Raw genomic sequence first — 17,102 nt, forward strand, 5'->3', positions numbered from 1 at the left:
CTAATGTGTGTGACCTCATAGGTCCGAACCTAAGCCGGTAGCATAGGAACAAATTCCTATACCAATCGAAGTGACCATCTAGCAATGATACCCGACGACCGGATAGGTCGAATGTGTAGAACAACATCCTTAGAACCCATACGGATATAGTTTTCATATAATTCATCCCCCTGACTAAAATGATCATAGGATACCCCAGAGTTTAACTGTCAACTCTGATCAGGTTGTCCACATTGTATTTCAAAATATCAAATCCATCTGATGGATTACCCTGGCCAAGATTTTGCTAAATTGAAATACAGCGACTCATTCTTCTCCAACTCTTAGAGTGGTCAATCCCATCTCGATCACACTCTGACTTCGCAAGTACTTGACTGTACCCAGAAGCCTTCCGTCCCTGAATTAGAAATTCAGTTAGTCCAGTACCAAAGCACAGTGAGTTGCTTGCAAGTTACTGAGGCGATCTCAAGTCTAAGGGACACTTATACCTATATCCCATCAGAGACATTCTCGACAGCAGAATGCTCTGGAGTTGGTCACGTTCAATGATGATGTACCCTTACATCTCATCTGTATGCCATACCAGTGTCTCCACACTCTTTGGTTAAGAGGACAACCAACCCATATGGCCTACAGCGACCTATGCTCGATAGAAGCTGTCGTCCTTATTAGCAGCCTATCATTTGGTCGTGAACAGTTTTAAGGACTAATCGATAAATCCTCTCTTTATCGAATCTAAATAGTCCTAAGGACTTCATCATAACAACGGAGTTCATTAGAAGATGAAAGCTTATGATAAAAATACCAAATATATTTTATTTATTAACAAATCAATTACAATACTTGGTTGCTCAACCGTCAACAGCTTGACGATTGGCTTTTTGGGACACATTTTCCAACAAAATATCCTCCAATGACTATTTTGAACCCTCTAATGGTCAAAATATTTGTCCCAACCATTGTTAAAGATATGAACACTTTCACATTCAATTAGGGTTCGAGAGCAAAAAAAAGGGATAAACACTTGAGTAGCATAGAAAAAATATTAAGAGTGAATTAAAGGTGAATTAAGAGAGAACTCCAAGCCCACATCCACTAACTCTTGAAGGCCATTTTTTTAGCAATCAATTGAAGAGTTTCAGCATTGAAGAAGGGCTTCCATAGTAATCAATTCATGCTTCATCAACATTCAAATTTACTCATTAAGGAGCTTTGTGTATTTATTGTATTTCATTGATTATACTTATTATTTTTGTAAAGAACCAATTTCAAGGTGATTGAAATTTTGAAATTTTGGGTTCCGACCATGCAGTGAAAAGTAATTTTTAAAAATTTAAAATCAAACAAGTCAATAACTTTAACATATAGAACTATCGAGCTGAAATCCAAACCATAGAACCACCTTGCCGATATCGATCAAAACAAAACAAGCATGCCAAAAGGGATAGAATTTTTACTTTCGCCAAAATGATAATGTAGCATGTTGGTAATGTCTATAAAACTCCAAAGTAGAAGTCCTCCAACAGTAATCCACACAGAAGTTGGTCAAGGTCCTTCCTAACCAGTACGCCGCTGCAGCCTTGTCTTTTCAAAAATACTACCGGCTTTGAACTCAAGGAACGATCACGTCAAAATCCAATCGCCTCCAAATTTACCACCAAGATCATGCCAAAAAAATACTCTTCAGATATCTCACAACTTAGAATTTAATTTTTATCTCCAATACATGAAAAAATCAAATCCTAGGGCACACTAGCAACACTTGCTACTTCTCTCACCATCCTTCTTACAACTTTTGCCACTCAATTTCTTCTTGCCTTTTTCTCATATTTTTTTCAAAATTTTCTCTCTGATTTATACACCACTTATCTCTAGTTTTAATCCAAAAACCTAGCACATAGGCCATATGGGACGTCCTATATATATAAGGGACCAAGAGACGTGAGATGGGACTAAGGGGCGCCAACCTTTGGCACTCCACCTTCTCACACAGTGAATAAATTCACCATGTGGAATTATAGCACAAGAGAGCCTTTACACAGAAGGACTCTCCCTCTTCTACGTGCCATAAAAATTTCATCTTAAATTGGTGACAAATCATAGGAATTCTGATTGATCATTTAAGGCAACATGTTAAGATAAGAGTCTTCATGAAGAAGGACTCTTCAATTTCACACAGTAAAATGAGTGGGGCAACATTTATTTTTTGATGTGGCATCTGGTGGGTGCAGAGGAGTCCTTTTCCACTTGAAACTATTTCAAGTTGGATAAGAATCCAATCAAGATAACCCAATTCCATTAGGTCAAAGACAACTGGTCTAGGTTAGCTCAAACTCTTTGATCTAAACCAATTTAGGAACTTGGGTTAATACAATATGCTAGCATATCAAATTAACCCTTAAAATTTATATTAAACTCTAATTAAATTAAAAAAATATTAAATTCTAAAATATTTGACCCATTGGGTTCCAAATCTAGTTAGCAGTGGAACAAGACTTTCGATGTAATCCTAATCCGATCAGATTAGGTCACCCGAAGAGTTCCAATCAACTAGGACTCTTCCTAATTTATTCCAGAATTAAACTCTTTTAATTTTGATGAGTCTACAAGTCAAGATTGATATCTAATAACATATCATAACTATCCAAAAAATTTAAAATTTTGATAAAAAATAATCAAAATATTCTTCAGTGGCAAGTTACCGTGTAATTCAATCCATCAGTCAAACAACATCTCAGATGAGTCGTGGATATGAAAATATATCAAATCTAATAACTTATTTTTATGTATCTCGATCAAAAGGTGATGATTCAGTTGATGATATATTAGAATTTTTTTTCTAATTATCATCTTGCTTTGGTCAAAGACTTTCAGAATCACCGACCGATGAGATCACATAGAATGTTCTCTCCCTTTATTAGAAGTGACTGCTCCCTTATTGATTACTCACAACCTCCATGTATATTTTATCATATCCAGAACATCGCATACAAGGATCAAAAAATTAAGTTAGGAAGTGAACCACAATATGGATACATGTACACAAGGTACCATGGTGATCTCAGGTCAAAGGATCACTTACACAACTCCCACTAGAGAATCATTAGTTAATATATAAATAAGACTCTATCTGATATTTTTTGTAGGTCTATTCAGTGAACTCATTCTCTAATGAGTACCCATATTCTTGTATTAGTGTCACCACATAAGTGGTTGTGAGATCAACCACCCTCATTTTTAAGCATACATAGGACATGCCAGTCTTACCGATATCATTGATCTCCAATTCAATGAACTAATGACTAAAAATATTTTAGATCATAACTATCAAAGATTTAGATCTCACTGACATGATCTCATCATGGCCCTAAAACCATTATCCAGACCTATAGGGTTCATTATAATCTTAAAACAATAAGATGCAGCATATAATGAATCAAAAAATATCTATTTTATTAATAAATTAGTGTCAATTATATGAGTCTGAAAGATAAATTACAGAAAATATCCTATCGCATCTCATATGCGATTGGCTTGTAGGACATCATTCTTTCAATCTCCTACTTGTATTAAAGCCAATTGCCTCTATACTTGATAGCCATGCTATCAAGGTAGTGATCAAACTATTACATTGACAAGGCCTTAGTGAATGATCCATTATATTATTCTTGGTATCAACTCACTCCACGATCACATCGTATCTTTCGACAATCTTTCGAATGAGGTGGAACCGTCTAAGGATGTGCTAGGATTTCTGATGAGACCTTGATTTTTTGGCTTGAGCAACTGCTTCAGTATTATCACAATAAAGGGGCACTGATTGCTCAATCCCTAGAACCACATCCAATTTTGTGATAAATTTCTTCATCCAGATGGTCTCCTTAGCAGCCTCACTAGCAGCAATATACTCAGCCTCAGTGATCGAGTCAGCAACAGTTTGCTGTTTAAAATTTTTTCAACTGACTGCACCACCATATTGAGTGAACACATAGCTAGATATAGATTTGCTATCATCCGAATCAGATTAAAAAATAGAATCAGTATAACCTTCTAGTTTTAAATCAGATCCTCCATATATTAGAAAAACATCTTTATTCCTTCTCAAGTACTTGAGTATGTTTTTCATAGCTTTTCAATGATCCTCTTCAGGATCAGTCTAAAATCTGGTTACAATGCCTAAGACATAAGCCACATGAGGCCTGGTACATAACATAGCATACATAATTGATCCTACAGCTGAAGCATAAAGAATAGAACTCATTCTATTTCTCTCTTCAGATGTCTTAAGAGATATTTTTTTAGAGAGTTGTATGCCATGACCTATGGGTAAGTAACCTCTCTTACTTCCTTCCATGTTGAATCTCTTCAACACAAGGTCAATGTATCTAGACTGGGATAAGCCTAGCATCCTTTTTGATTTATCCTTATAGATCTTTATACCTAGTATATAGGATGCCTCACCTAAGTCTTTCATGAAAAATTTTTATGATAGCCATGTCTTGACCGATTGCAATATCAGGATATCATTCTCAATGAGCAGTATGTCATCCACATATAAGATCAAAAAGAAAATAACACTCTCACTAGTCTTCTTGTATATACAAAGTTCATCCACATTTTTGATGAAGCCAAACAATTTGATTGTCTTATCAAAACAGATGTTCTAGCTTCTCGATGCTTGTTTTCATCCATAAATGGATCTATTCAGCTTGCATACCTAATTTACTCTCCCACTAGAGATAAATTCCTCTAGCTAAGTCATATAGACTTCTTCCTCAAGTTTTCATTGAGGAAGGCAGTCTTGACATCCATCTGTCAGATCTCATAATTATGGTATGTTACAATAGCAAGCATTATTCGAATAAACTTGAGCATGGCTACCGACGAAAAGGTCTCTTCATAATCAACACCTTATTTTTATCTAAAAATCTTTGACCACCAGTCTGGCCTTATAGGTCTCTACCTAGCCATCTGCTCCAATCTTCCTTTTGAAGACCCATTTACAGTCTATTGGGGTCACACCCTCAGGCGCATCAACCAAAGTCCAAACTTGGTTGGTATAGATGAAGTCCATTTCAGATTTCATGGCATTGAGCCATTTGTTAGAGTCACTACTCATGACAGCTTTCGAATAGGTCATGGGATCATCATTCTTAATGATGTGGAATGTATTGTCATTCTCAATAACAAACCCAGATCTGAGTGGTACATTACGTACTCTACTTGATCTTCGGAGAGAAGGTGTGTAAAGTGATTGTGCCTCAACAATGGATACATCTGGTTGAGAACTATTTTGTGAATCTTGGATGGATTGTAGGTTTTAAACTTCCACAAGTTCAACAAACCTCCCATTGCCTCCTTCTTGGATAAATTCTTTCTTCAAGAAAATGGTATGCCTACTAACAAACATATTTTGTTGAGTAGGATTATAGAAGTAGTATCCTATACTCTTCTTGAAATAACCTATAAATCTATATTTTTCTGATCTAGCATCCAACTTATGTCCATCAATATTTTTCACATAAGTTGGACAACCCTAAATCTTAAGATGCTTAAGATTGGATCTTTTTTCTTTTCATATTTCATATGAAGTGCTAGAAACAGATTTAGAAGGCACTTTATTTAAGACATACGCTGCGGCTTCAAGAGCATATCTCCAGAAGGATATTGGAAGATCCATGAAACACATCATGGACCGCACCATATCTAATAAGATGCGATTCTTCTTTTTCATAATTATATTTAATTATAGAGTATAAGGAGGTGTTCATTGAGAGAGTATTCTATTTTATTTTAAATAATCAAGAAACTCACTGGACAAGTATTCTCCTCCTCGATCAGATCGAAGAGCTTTAATACTTTTACCAGTTTATTTCTTAATCATTTTTTAATACTCTTTAAATTTGTCAAAGGCTTCAGATTTGTATTTTATTAAATACACATATCTAAACCTAGACCTATCATCAGTAAACATAATGAAGTAAGAGTATCCACCTCTGACTTGAGTTGATATTGGACTACAAACATCAGTATGTACAAGGTCTAATATGTCACTTACCCTTTCTCCATGTTCAGTAAATAGAGTCTTGATCATTTTTTTCATGAGACAAGATTTATAAGTTCCATATGATTCATAATCATAAGGATCAAAAAAATTATCTTTGTATAACTTGTTCATTTTTGACTCATTTATATGATCAAATTGGCAGTGCCAGAGGTATGTGACATTCATATCCTCTCTCTTTTTTTTCTTCGTATTATCAATATGAAGTACTTTATCATTAAGAGAAAGAAATAAAAAACTATTATCAATAAAAGTACTTCCATAATATTCATTAAAAAAATATATAGAATAACTATTGTTCTTTATTTTTATTTCAAAATATTGTTTCCATAACAATAGTATAGAAATAATATTTCTAACGATATTAGGGATATAATAATAGGTCTTGAATTTCAAAACTTTATTTGAAGATAACTTCAACATCCTGGTTCCTACGGCTTCGGCCTGAATGAACTTTCTACTAGTGTTGAATAGCTCGAAGTCACCTTTATTCAGACTCTTTATTTTCTGTAGATCCTGCAACGATTCATAAAGGTGTGAACCATAGACAGTATCTAATACCTAAAAATTTGTAAATGAAGTACTCAATGATGAGTTAGTTTGTATCATATACAAATCTTTGGCAATATTTGTCGATTTCACGGTTGTAATGTAATCCTTGCAATTCTTCTTCCAGTGGCCCTCCTTGTCACAGTGATAGCAAGTACCTTTGGCAGAGATCTTCTTCACCTTCTTCTTAGAAATGCCAGCCTTAGGGTTCATTTTTTTAAAAAAAACTCTTTTTCATCTTCTTCTTATTGATCTTATCGACAAAAAGTATCGGAGCCTTTTCATCCTTGAAATGGCTCTCTGCTGTTTTCAATATGTTCAGCAACTCTGGCAGGCTGATGTTCAGTTTGTTCATATGGTAATTTATAACAAACTGAGAAAAAGAGTTAGGGAGAGACTGCAGGATCAAATCCTGGCTCAGTTCACCATCCATAGCAAAGCATAGCTATCCCAGATGAGTGATCAAATCAATCATCTTTAGGATATGCGTTTGCGCAGAGGTGCCTTCAGTCATGTGGGTATGGAACAACTACTTTGATATCTTATATTGAGCAATTCGACTTTGTTTCTCATATAACTCCTTAAGATTAAGTAGTATAGAGAAAACATCCATGTCCTTATGCTGCCTCTGAAGCTCATTGCTCATGGAGGCAAGCATGATGCATTTGATAGTCACACAGTCATCTTTCAACATCTTGTATGTGGCCCTTTTCTTCTCGAAAGCATCTTTTCCAAGTGAATTTGGTGCAGGTGTATCTAGAATGTAGGAGACCTTCTTCTAAGTGAGAATAATTCTCAAATTTTTTAACCAATCTACATAGTTAGGTTTAGTCAATTTGTTTGCATCTAGTATGCCTCTAAGTGATAGTGAGGATGCTATATGTGTAGTTAATCTACAATAACAAGAACACAATATAAGCGGATAACTCATGATGACATTCACAACTAGATTAGGACTTTTATCTATTTGTGTCTCCCACTATTTTATCGAATTTTATGGCCCTCAAGTATGAAAATCGAGAAACATACTAATGTTTCTTAGTGGGGTTGAGATCTCTATTCTTCACAAACACCTTGTGGATAACACAACAAGTATTCATGAGTTTAAGAGTAGGTAACTCTTTATCAATTGTATCTCTATAATTTTCAATATTTTTCTCTCTGGCCTCTAGATCATATATAGCCTTGTGGATAGCACAACAAACTATAGTGTTCTAATTAAGTTGACCCTTCAATCTCATATGATCATACTTAAACAATGCTGTCCTTATGGATAGTACAACAAAGCAATACTATTCAAAATATGCCATAAGCATCAAAATGCACTTGGTCAGCATCATATCAATTTTTATAATAAGTCTTGTGGATAGCACAATAAGCTCACTATGATCTTGACATACTCTATTGACCAAGTTTAAAGGAAGGCCCTTGTAATGCCTACATCACTGAATAATCTAAGTCCAAAATTCAATAAGATCAAATTGACCATGTCAGTAGGTGGGAGGCTCCCTGTAGCTTTTCTTAGACACCAACAAAGTTGGTCAGACCAGCATACGGACCTAATTAGAAAATCACCTTTCACACTTTTTTCGACACCAATTAGTCAAAAAAATTCAACTTTAGATTTGAAAGTGAATCCCGATATTACAACTTAATATAATTTTAAGAGGATCTTTGTGAAGCAAAAATTCAGTGCAGGGGCAAAATGGTAATTTTAAAACATTTTCAAAATTATTATTTTACAGTGAAATTATTAATTAATCTCATTAATTAATACTAATTAACCCTACACTAGGATCTAAATATGATACAACAGCATGCATTTAAATTTAAAATTCAAATTTGAAACAGTAAACTTTTTACTGTACTATGTTTAGAACACATCACCTTTTGCGGGTAGTCGATCACTGCAATCTGATCATCGTTGAGGGACTCTGATCATCATGTCACAGCCACACTAGTATCTAGCCTCTACGGATCATCCACATGAAGCTTCCGTCTGATCGGCTCCCTACGAATGCTAGTTCGTGATTTCATCCTTTTGATGGCTGATGTTGATCGAACTCCTTCGATCGATGTGTGCCGACTCCTCGAATGCTCTGGATCATCTGCATGATTGGTTGAGAGGCTGATGGATCTCTCTCTAAAATTTGATGGACTCACGACACTCGTGGCACACCAATCTCACTTCCCGAACCCTAGGTAGAAACCCTAGGGTACATACCAAAAACCCTGTACCCAATTTTTTTTCTTTTCTTTCTTTTTCTCTCGGAAGGTTTTGGACCTTCACCTCATGCACAAGGCTTCCTCATACCCCACTTTCTTTCACAAAATTTTTCTACGCATGCCCCAACTCCCTATCTCTTTTAAAATAGTTCAAAACGTGTCTTATCCGCATGAGAGGATAAAGACAAGTGGTTACACATTTGAATTCAAATCAAATTTGAATTCAAACTAAAACCAACTCATCCCTATCCACTTAGGTGTGAGAAGAGAAGGTGCGAGTCTGCTTTGTGCGTGGAAAGGTTTCACAAGAAACTCTTTCTCGTGTGAGATGTGGGGTGCTAAAGTGGATAATGTCATGTATGCGCAAGAGATAAGTTATCCATTCAAATTCAAACATGCTTTGAATTTGAATGGCTAACTGATCATTGATAAACACTTAAGTTAAGTATTTTAAATTAAAAAAATTATATTTAATTTATCTTATTTATTAAGAATTTGATGTTTCTTTCTATGTTTTACAGGAAAGGTGATCGCCGATACAAAGAGTCCGATTCATAGATCAAAAAGACTCAAGTTTGAAGAAAATTGGACTTAAAATAAAATTAAAATAAAAGAAAGATGCATCCGGTATTATAGAAAATGAAGATACTATGCAAGGAATCCAAAAAGGATATAGATGTCATTATGAAGGAATTTTTGTTTCTTTTTGGAATATACAAAAATTGTTCACGTGAATTCAAAAAAATTGATGCTGGGCGCGCGTGAACATCAGCGCGTGAACATCAGCGCGTGAACACCCGCGCACGGGACGCGGCGTGGACGTGCGGGACGCGGCGTGGACGTGCGGGGACGGGCGCGGATGCGGGACGGGCGCTGACGCGGGCACGGGTGCAGCATCTCGCGGGTGTGGGCGCACTGCAGACAAGTTCAAAATAAGGAAAAAAATAATATTTAGAAATATTTTGAAAGATTTGTATTTTTTTAGTCCCACATCGGAAAATCATGTAAAACTCCTCCCTCCTAACACCTATAAAAAGACTTTTGTACTCTCATTGGAGGGGGAGCCCAGAAATTCTTCTAGAGCCTTGCATAGAGGAATAGAAAGGGACTACTTCATGAGCAGCTAGGCTAGCAGTCTCGGGAGTGGAGAAGAAATTTTGTAACGACACAGAGATGGTTTATTATTCTAAACTTTCCTGTATTTCTTTATATGCAATAAAGATTATGCTTTTTATTTAAATTATCATGAGTTCTTTATTTGCTCCCTATCATATGCTTTTATTTATGCTTTCTTGTTAGATTAATATTAGGAACAACTTTTACTTTCCGGAGACGCGTCGTGATCTACGGATACGGGGCGTGTCGAGGAAAGAAGAGTTGTGTACCTAGTCTTTCTGGAGACGCGCCGTGATCTACGGGTACGGAGCATGCCGAGGAAAGACAGGTATTTTTCCTAAGATTAATCACATCTATTTAGTTAAAAAAGAGATACAACTCTGCTAGTGCAAATTAATTCAAAACTCCCGAGCTCTTTATTTTTTTTAATTACCTCAATTTTATGATAATTTATTTTCTAAATCAAAAACAACGCTTCTTTCTTTTACCTTGCAATTTCAACTTAGCTCAAGGTCCCTGAGGATACGATCTCGACTCATCCTACCTACGTAGTGAGTAGAGTTATTTTTGGTGCTATCAACGACTACGCATCAAATTTTGGCACCGTTGCCGGGGATCTTGGCACGGTTGAATTAAAAAAAAAAAATTGAAAAAATTTTTTTTTTTAATTTTTTTTTTTAAAAAAATTTTAAATTTTTTTTTCAGTGCTTTCTAGCTAGATAATCTTATTTGCATAATTACAGAATTACCTTGCATAACTAATTTACTATTTAGAATTTTGCTGCTTAGAATAATTTGCTACTTTTCATAGCCCAGTAATTTATTGCTTTTTAGACTTAATCACTTAAATTTATTTTCTTGCAAAACTAAAAAAAAAAATAAAAAAAATATATAAAAAGATAAAATTATATATATAAAAAAAAAAACTACTGACATTTCATAACACTTAACTAAAATAGCGTAACCTCAAATATAAAAATTTTTAACCTGATTGGACACCTTGTTTCTTTGCATTGCATCTCTATAATTGATCTTAAAGGCAATAACCCATTAACCAGATAAGGTGGGGATTTGATCACCCTTCCTTGGCCCACAAATCACTCCCTTGCATTTGCATAACCTAGACCTTAATTTAAAATCAACTAGACGTCAACCCTAGGAATTTCGAGCTCAATAGGATAAGAAAGCTCTAGAGTTGAACCGAGTGTGGATTGGTTAATTGCTCGGTGTCTAAGGCAAGTGGTTAAAGAAAGTGGTTTTTAATTGGTTTCGTTGACTGACCTGGCCAACTTAGTTGGTGTCTAAGGAAAGCAACGAGCAGGGAACCTCCCACATCTTACGCTTACCTGGCCGAGTCAGTTAGTCAGTCTTGAGCTTGGAGTGCTCAAAAGCAATCTTGAAAGTTAGGAGCTGTCTAGATCTAAGTTAACCCTAGGATAGAGAGTCTATGATTGTTTAAGTTGATTGCAATTAACATCTAAACATTAATTAATTTCGCCCTTTTCATAGATTTAAGATTCTTAGGTTCTTCTCTTTAGATTTTCTTCATTCTTTTCTCACTTTATTATAAAAATATATATTAAAAAAAAAAAAAATTCTGTGTGTGCTCTACAGTATAATTGTAAGGTGTATGCTTGGCCGTAGATCGTTACGACCAGAAATCCAACCTTTTGATCCAGAAATAGAAAGAACCTTCAGAGCCAACAGACATAAAAAGATGGACCGAAATCAGGAGAATGATCCACCCAAGCAATTGAAAGAATACTTTACTCCTTCCACATATACCTACTCTCCTTGTATTCAAGTACCCCCTGTGGAGGCCACTCAATATGAAATTAAGTCCAGTATAATCCAAATGTTACCTTCATTTTATGGACTTAGTAATGAAGACCCTTATAAACATCTTGAAGAATTTCTTGAGATATGCTCAACTGTCAAAATTCACAACTTCTCCGATGATGCTCTTAGGTTGAAATTATTCCCTTTCTCACTTAAGGACAAAGCCAAATACTGGCTACATACTTTGGATTCCATGACTATATCAACCTGGGACCAGCTGCAAGGAGAGTTTCTCAAGAAATATTTTCCCATAGGAAAAACTAATCAAATAAGGAAAGTCATAACTAGTTTTTCCCAATTAGATGGAGAAATGTTTCATGAAACATGGGAGAGATTAAAAGACCTTATTAGAAAATATCCCCACCATGCTGTACCCAAGTGGCAGTTAATCCAATATTTTTATGATGGGCTCTCTGAAAGACATCGACAAATGGTCGATGCATCATGCGGTGGGACATTTATGCTGAAAAGTGAGGATGAGGCATGGCAACTGTTTGAAATTTTAAGTGAAAATTCATTACATCATATGTCTGCCTCCATTAGAGATAAACCCATGTTAAACTCAAAAAGAGGTGGAATATATGAAGTAGAAAATGCCATAGATATCCATCAAAAGGTAGATGAACTATCCCAAAAATTAGATCATCTTCTAAACACTGGACAATCCCCGATTCCACCTAATCCAATCCAAGAAGTTTGTGCATTGTGTGCAAGTCCAAACCATTTTGTTAGTGAATGCCCAGCCGCACCCCAATTTCCTGAGTTTGTGCACGAACAGGTTCAGCAAGTCCAACAAGCTCGCAGACCAGGAAACGATCCATATTCGAACACTTATAACCCCGGCTGGAGAAACCATCCAAATTTTTTCTGGAGACCACAACCAGTGGTTGGTCCTGCCACACCTCGACCTCAATATCAAGACTCAACATATAGGCATGGACCATACCATCAATTTTAAAATGTTCCTCAACCGTCTACTACTGGTCACAGCTCAGCTTTTGAGGAAAAAGTCCTGAAAGCACTAGAAAGATTAGAAGTCAACACTCAGACCCTTAACTCCCACACACAATCCATTGCTAAGCTAGAGACCCAAATAGGTCAACTAGCAACTGCATTCAGTAGGAGGGAAGGAGGAAAATAACCTAGCCAACCAGAGAGCAACCCAAGAGGGCAATTTGTGATTGAGAGTTCTAATATCCCAGAAGCTTTTTCTGAACATGCCAAATCAATCATGACTCTGAGAAGTGGGAAGGTCATTGAACACACTAGTAAAACCAATGAGACCGACCCTAAATCTCTAACCGAATCCAAATCACCCAAGGAGGATCTGAAAATAGAGAAGGAACCAACTGCACCGAAATCATCTTACTTGCCTAAAGCCCCATTTCCGGATGCCCTGAAAGCCCCTATTCCTGTAGATAAGAAGGGAGGAAAACTCGATGAGATGTTGGAATTGTTTAAGCAAGTCCAAATTAATCTTTTCCTTCTAGACGCAATCAAACAGGTCCCTGCTTATGCCAAATTTTTGAAGGATTTGTGCACCCAAAAATGTAAATCTAGATCACAAATCCCAAAGAAAGTACGTCTCACTGAACAGGCTAGTTCTGTCTTCCAGCATGCCACTCCTCCAAAGCTTAAGGACCCAGGAGCTCCCATCATTTCCTGTGTTATAGGAGATTATCACATTGAAAAAGCTCTTCTGGATTTAGGGGCAAGTGTGAATCTTTTACCTAGTTCGGTGTATGAACTTTTTGGATTTGGAGAACTGAAACCCACATCAGTCACACTGCAGTTAGCCGACAGATCAATTAAGGAACCACGTGGAATGCTTGAGGATGTCTTGGTCAAGGTGGATGAGTTTTACTTTCCAGTTGATTTTCTGGTTCTCGATATGGAATTAAGTGGCAACCCCAGACAAATTCCCATTATCTTAGGATGACCCTTCCTAGCTACTGCAAATGCATGCATTAATTGTAGGACAGGAGTCATGGACGTATCGTTTGGGAATAAGAAACTAAGACTGAATGTGTTTGGTGCTTCCCAAGGACCATCAATGGATAGTTGCTTCGAAGTAGATACACTAGAAGATATTATAGAAGATGCAACACCCATAATTCTAGCACCAGACCCCTTAGATACTTGCTTGGCTCACTTTGGAGTGTGTGACTTTGAGGAATAAATTATTAAGAAAACCCAATGAATGGTAGGGTTTAAACTAGATCAAATTTTAGGAGTGACTTTACAACCTTCTTCTTACTGATCTCAATAAAAAATCTGCTTCATGAGAAATTGGGTGGAAAGATCGAGGTATGCAAAAAAAAAAGAAAGAAAAAAAAAACAACATTGGTCTCCTACTGAGTAACCGGGCCCTTTCGCCTAAGTAAGCGTTGGGGTTCGCGTAAAAAGGTAGGCAATGTTAAAAAAAAAATATATATATATATATATATATATATATATATTAAGGGGACTAAATTGCAAGAAGATAATAAACCTCTTTTCCATTAAGTTAGAGGATTTAAAGAGTAAAGTGGAGAGTTGGTGAAAGAAAAGCTCTGAAATTTCTTTAGTTAATACTCAGCCACTAATTGGGTCAAATTGATAATCCAATGAAATATCTCTTTAATGGTCTGACCAAGTAACATCTACCTTTTGGGATGCCTAACCTATTTTTTATTCAAAATCAAGTCGGTACACAATGCTGATATATCTATTTTACTCGAGGACGAGCAAAATTCAAGTTGGGGGGTGTGATAAACACTTAAGTTAAGTATTTTAAATTAAAAAAATTATATTTAATTTATCTTATTTATTAAGAATTTGATGTTTCTTTCTATGTTTTACAGGAAAGGTGATCGCCGATACAAAGAGTCCGATTCATAGATCAAAAAGACTCAAGTTTGAAGAAAATTGGACTTAAAATAAAATTAAAATAAAAGAAAGACGCATCCGGTATTATAGAAAATGAAGATACTATGCAAGGAATCCAAAAAGGATATAGATGTCATTATGAAGGAATTTTTGTTTCTTTTTGGAATATACAAAAATTGTTCACGTGAATTCAAAAAAATTGATGCTGGGCGCGCGTGAACATCAGCGCGTGAACACCCGCGCGCGGGACGCGGCGTGGACGTGCGGGATGCGGCGTGGATGCACGGGGATGGGCGCGGATGCGGGACGGGCGCTGACGCGGGCACGGGTGCAGCATCTCGCGGGTGTGGGCGCACTGCAGACAAGTTCAAAATAAGGAAAAAAATAATATTTAGAAATATTTTGAAAGATTTGTATTTTTTTAGTCTCACATCGGAGGGGGAGCCCAGAAATTCTTCTAGAGCCTTGCATAGAGGAATAGAAAGGGACTACTTCATGAGCAGCTAGGCTAGCAGTCTCGGGAGTGGAGAAAAAATTTTGTAACGACACAGAGATGGTTTATTATTCTAAACTTTCCTGTATTTCTTTATATGCAATAAAGATTATGCTTTTTATTTAAATTGTCATGAGTTCTTTATTTGCTCCCTATCATATGCTTTTATTTATGCTTTCTTGTTAGATTAATATTAGGAACAACTTTTACTTTTCGGAGACGCGTCGTGATCTACGGATACGGGGCGTGCCAAGGAAAGAAGAGTTGTATACCTAGTCTTTTCGGAGACGCGCCGTGATCTACGGGTACGGAGCGTGCCGAGGAAAGACAGGTATTTTTCCTAAGATTAATCACATCTATTTAGTTAAAAAAGAGATACAACTCTGCTAGTGCAAATTAATTCAAAACTCCCGAGCTCTTTATTTTTTTTAATTACCTCAATTTTATGATAATTTATTTTCTAAATCAAAAACAATGCTTCTTTCTTTTACCTTGCAATTTCAACTTAGCTCAAGGTCCCTGAGGATACGATCTCGACTCATCCTACCTACGTAGTGAGTAGAGTTATTTTTGGTGCTATCAACGACTACGCATCAATCATCTTTATCCAAATATTGGCGCACAAGAGTGGGTGTGAGAAGGGCTTTGCATGAGAAAAAATTCATGAGAAGTTTCTTCTTGTGAATTCAAATGGGCGCAGAGATTTAAGATGGTGCAGGGATTCAAATTCAAATGGTGGTTTGATCTTAATTGAACCAACCTAATCAAAATAGGTTAAGCACAATTAGACTAAATTAAATCCAACACAATTAGGCTTAATTAGGCTCAATAAAATCCTAATCAAATAAAAAAATGATTAAGCCCAACCCCTGATCAAATCAGGGACCAAACCATCTCGACGATTAGGTCAACTCTTAACCTAATCGGGTCAAACCCAACAGAATCCAATTCAATTGGACTTGATCTAAAAATAATTACTCAATCAAATTGAGTTAATTAGTGATCAAATCACTAATAAAACCTCTCATAATTATTGAGTCCAAATTCGATGGGCAATCGGATATCAAAGTCCATCAATATGAAACCTTGATCGAAGAGTTCAAATTTCAAATTCAAAATTTAAAATTCAAAATTTTAACCCCAGTACCCAAAATATATGAAACTCATGATCAAAGAATCCTAATTCTCTATCATAGAGTCCTAAACACATAAGACTCATAATCAACCATTAGATCAGAAAGGAACCTCTAATGTGTGTGACCCCGCAGGTTCGAACCTAAGCTGGTAGCACAGAAACCAATTCCTGTACTAATCGAAGTGACCATCTAGCAATGGTACCCGATGACCGGATAGGTTGAATAGTTACAATCGCAACACTCAGAACCTACGTGAATATGGTTACTGTATAATTCATCCCTTTTGACCCCTGTGTTTAGGATGACTCAGGGTTAAACTGTCAACCCTGATTAGATCATCCTAGTCGTGTTCAACTCAAACAGTCCTGTGACTCCTCACTAGGACTACCCTGGCCAAGGTTTTGCTAAATTGAAATACGACTGTACACAGCTTTTGAACTGGAGTGGTCAATCCCATCTTGACACACGCACCGACAAGTCAAGTACTTGACTACACCCAACAGCCTTCCGTCACTGAATTAGAAATTCAGGTAGTCCAGTGCCTAAGTGCAGTGAGTTGCCTGCAAGTCACTGTAGCGGTCTCAGGTCGGAGGGACAGTTATACTCATATCCCATCGGAGCAAATCTTGACAGTAGAAATAGCTTCGGAGTCGGTCACATTCAGTACAGATGTACCATTATATCTCACCTGTATGCCATACCAGTGTCTCCACACTCTTTGGTTATGAGGACAACCAACCCATATGGCACACAACGACCTATGCTCGATAAATGTTATCATCCTTGGTAACAATGTATCATTTGGTCGCGA

At 36.5% G+C, this 17,102-nt stretch overlaps 1 pseudogene; it reads right to left on the minus strand.

Annotated features, from left to right (window-relative positions):
* Positions 1–12,068: 12,068 nt before the first annotated feature.
* LOC140859604 (small nucleolar RNA R71) lies at positions 12,069–12,166 on the minus strand (annotated as a pseudogene).
* Positions 12,167–17,102: the final 4,936 nt, after the last annotated feature.

Source organism: Elaeis guineensis, chromosome 7 (genome assembly GCF_000442705.2).
Source record: "Elaeis guineensis isolate ETL-2024a chromosome 7, EG11, whole genome shotgun sequence".
NCBI classification, from domain to species: Eukaryota; Viridiplantae; Streptophyta; class Magnoliopsida; order Arecales; family Arecaceae; genus Elaeis; species Elaeis guineensis.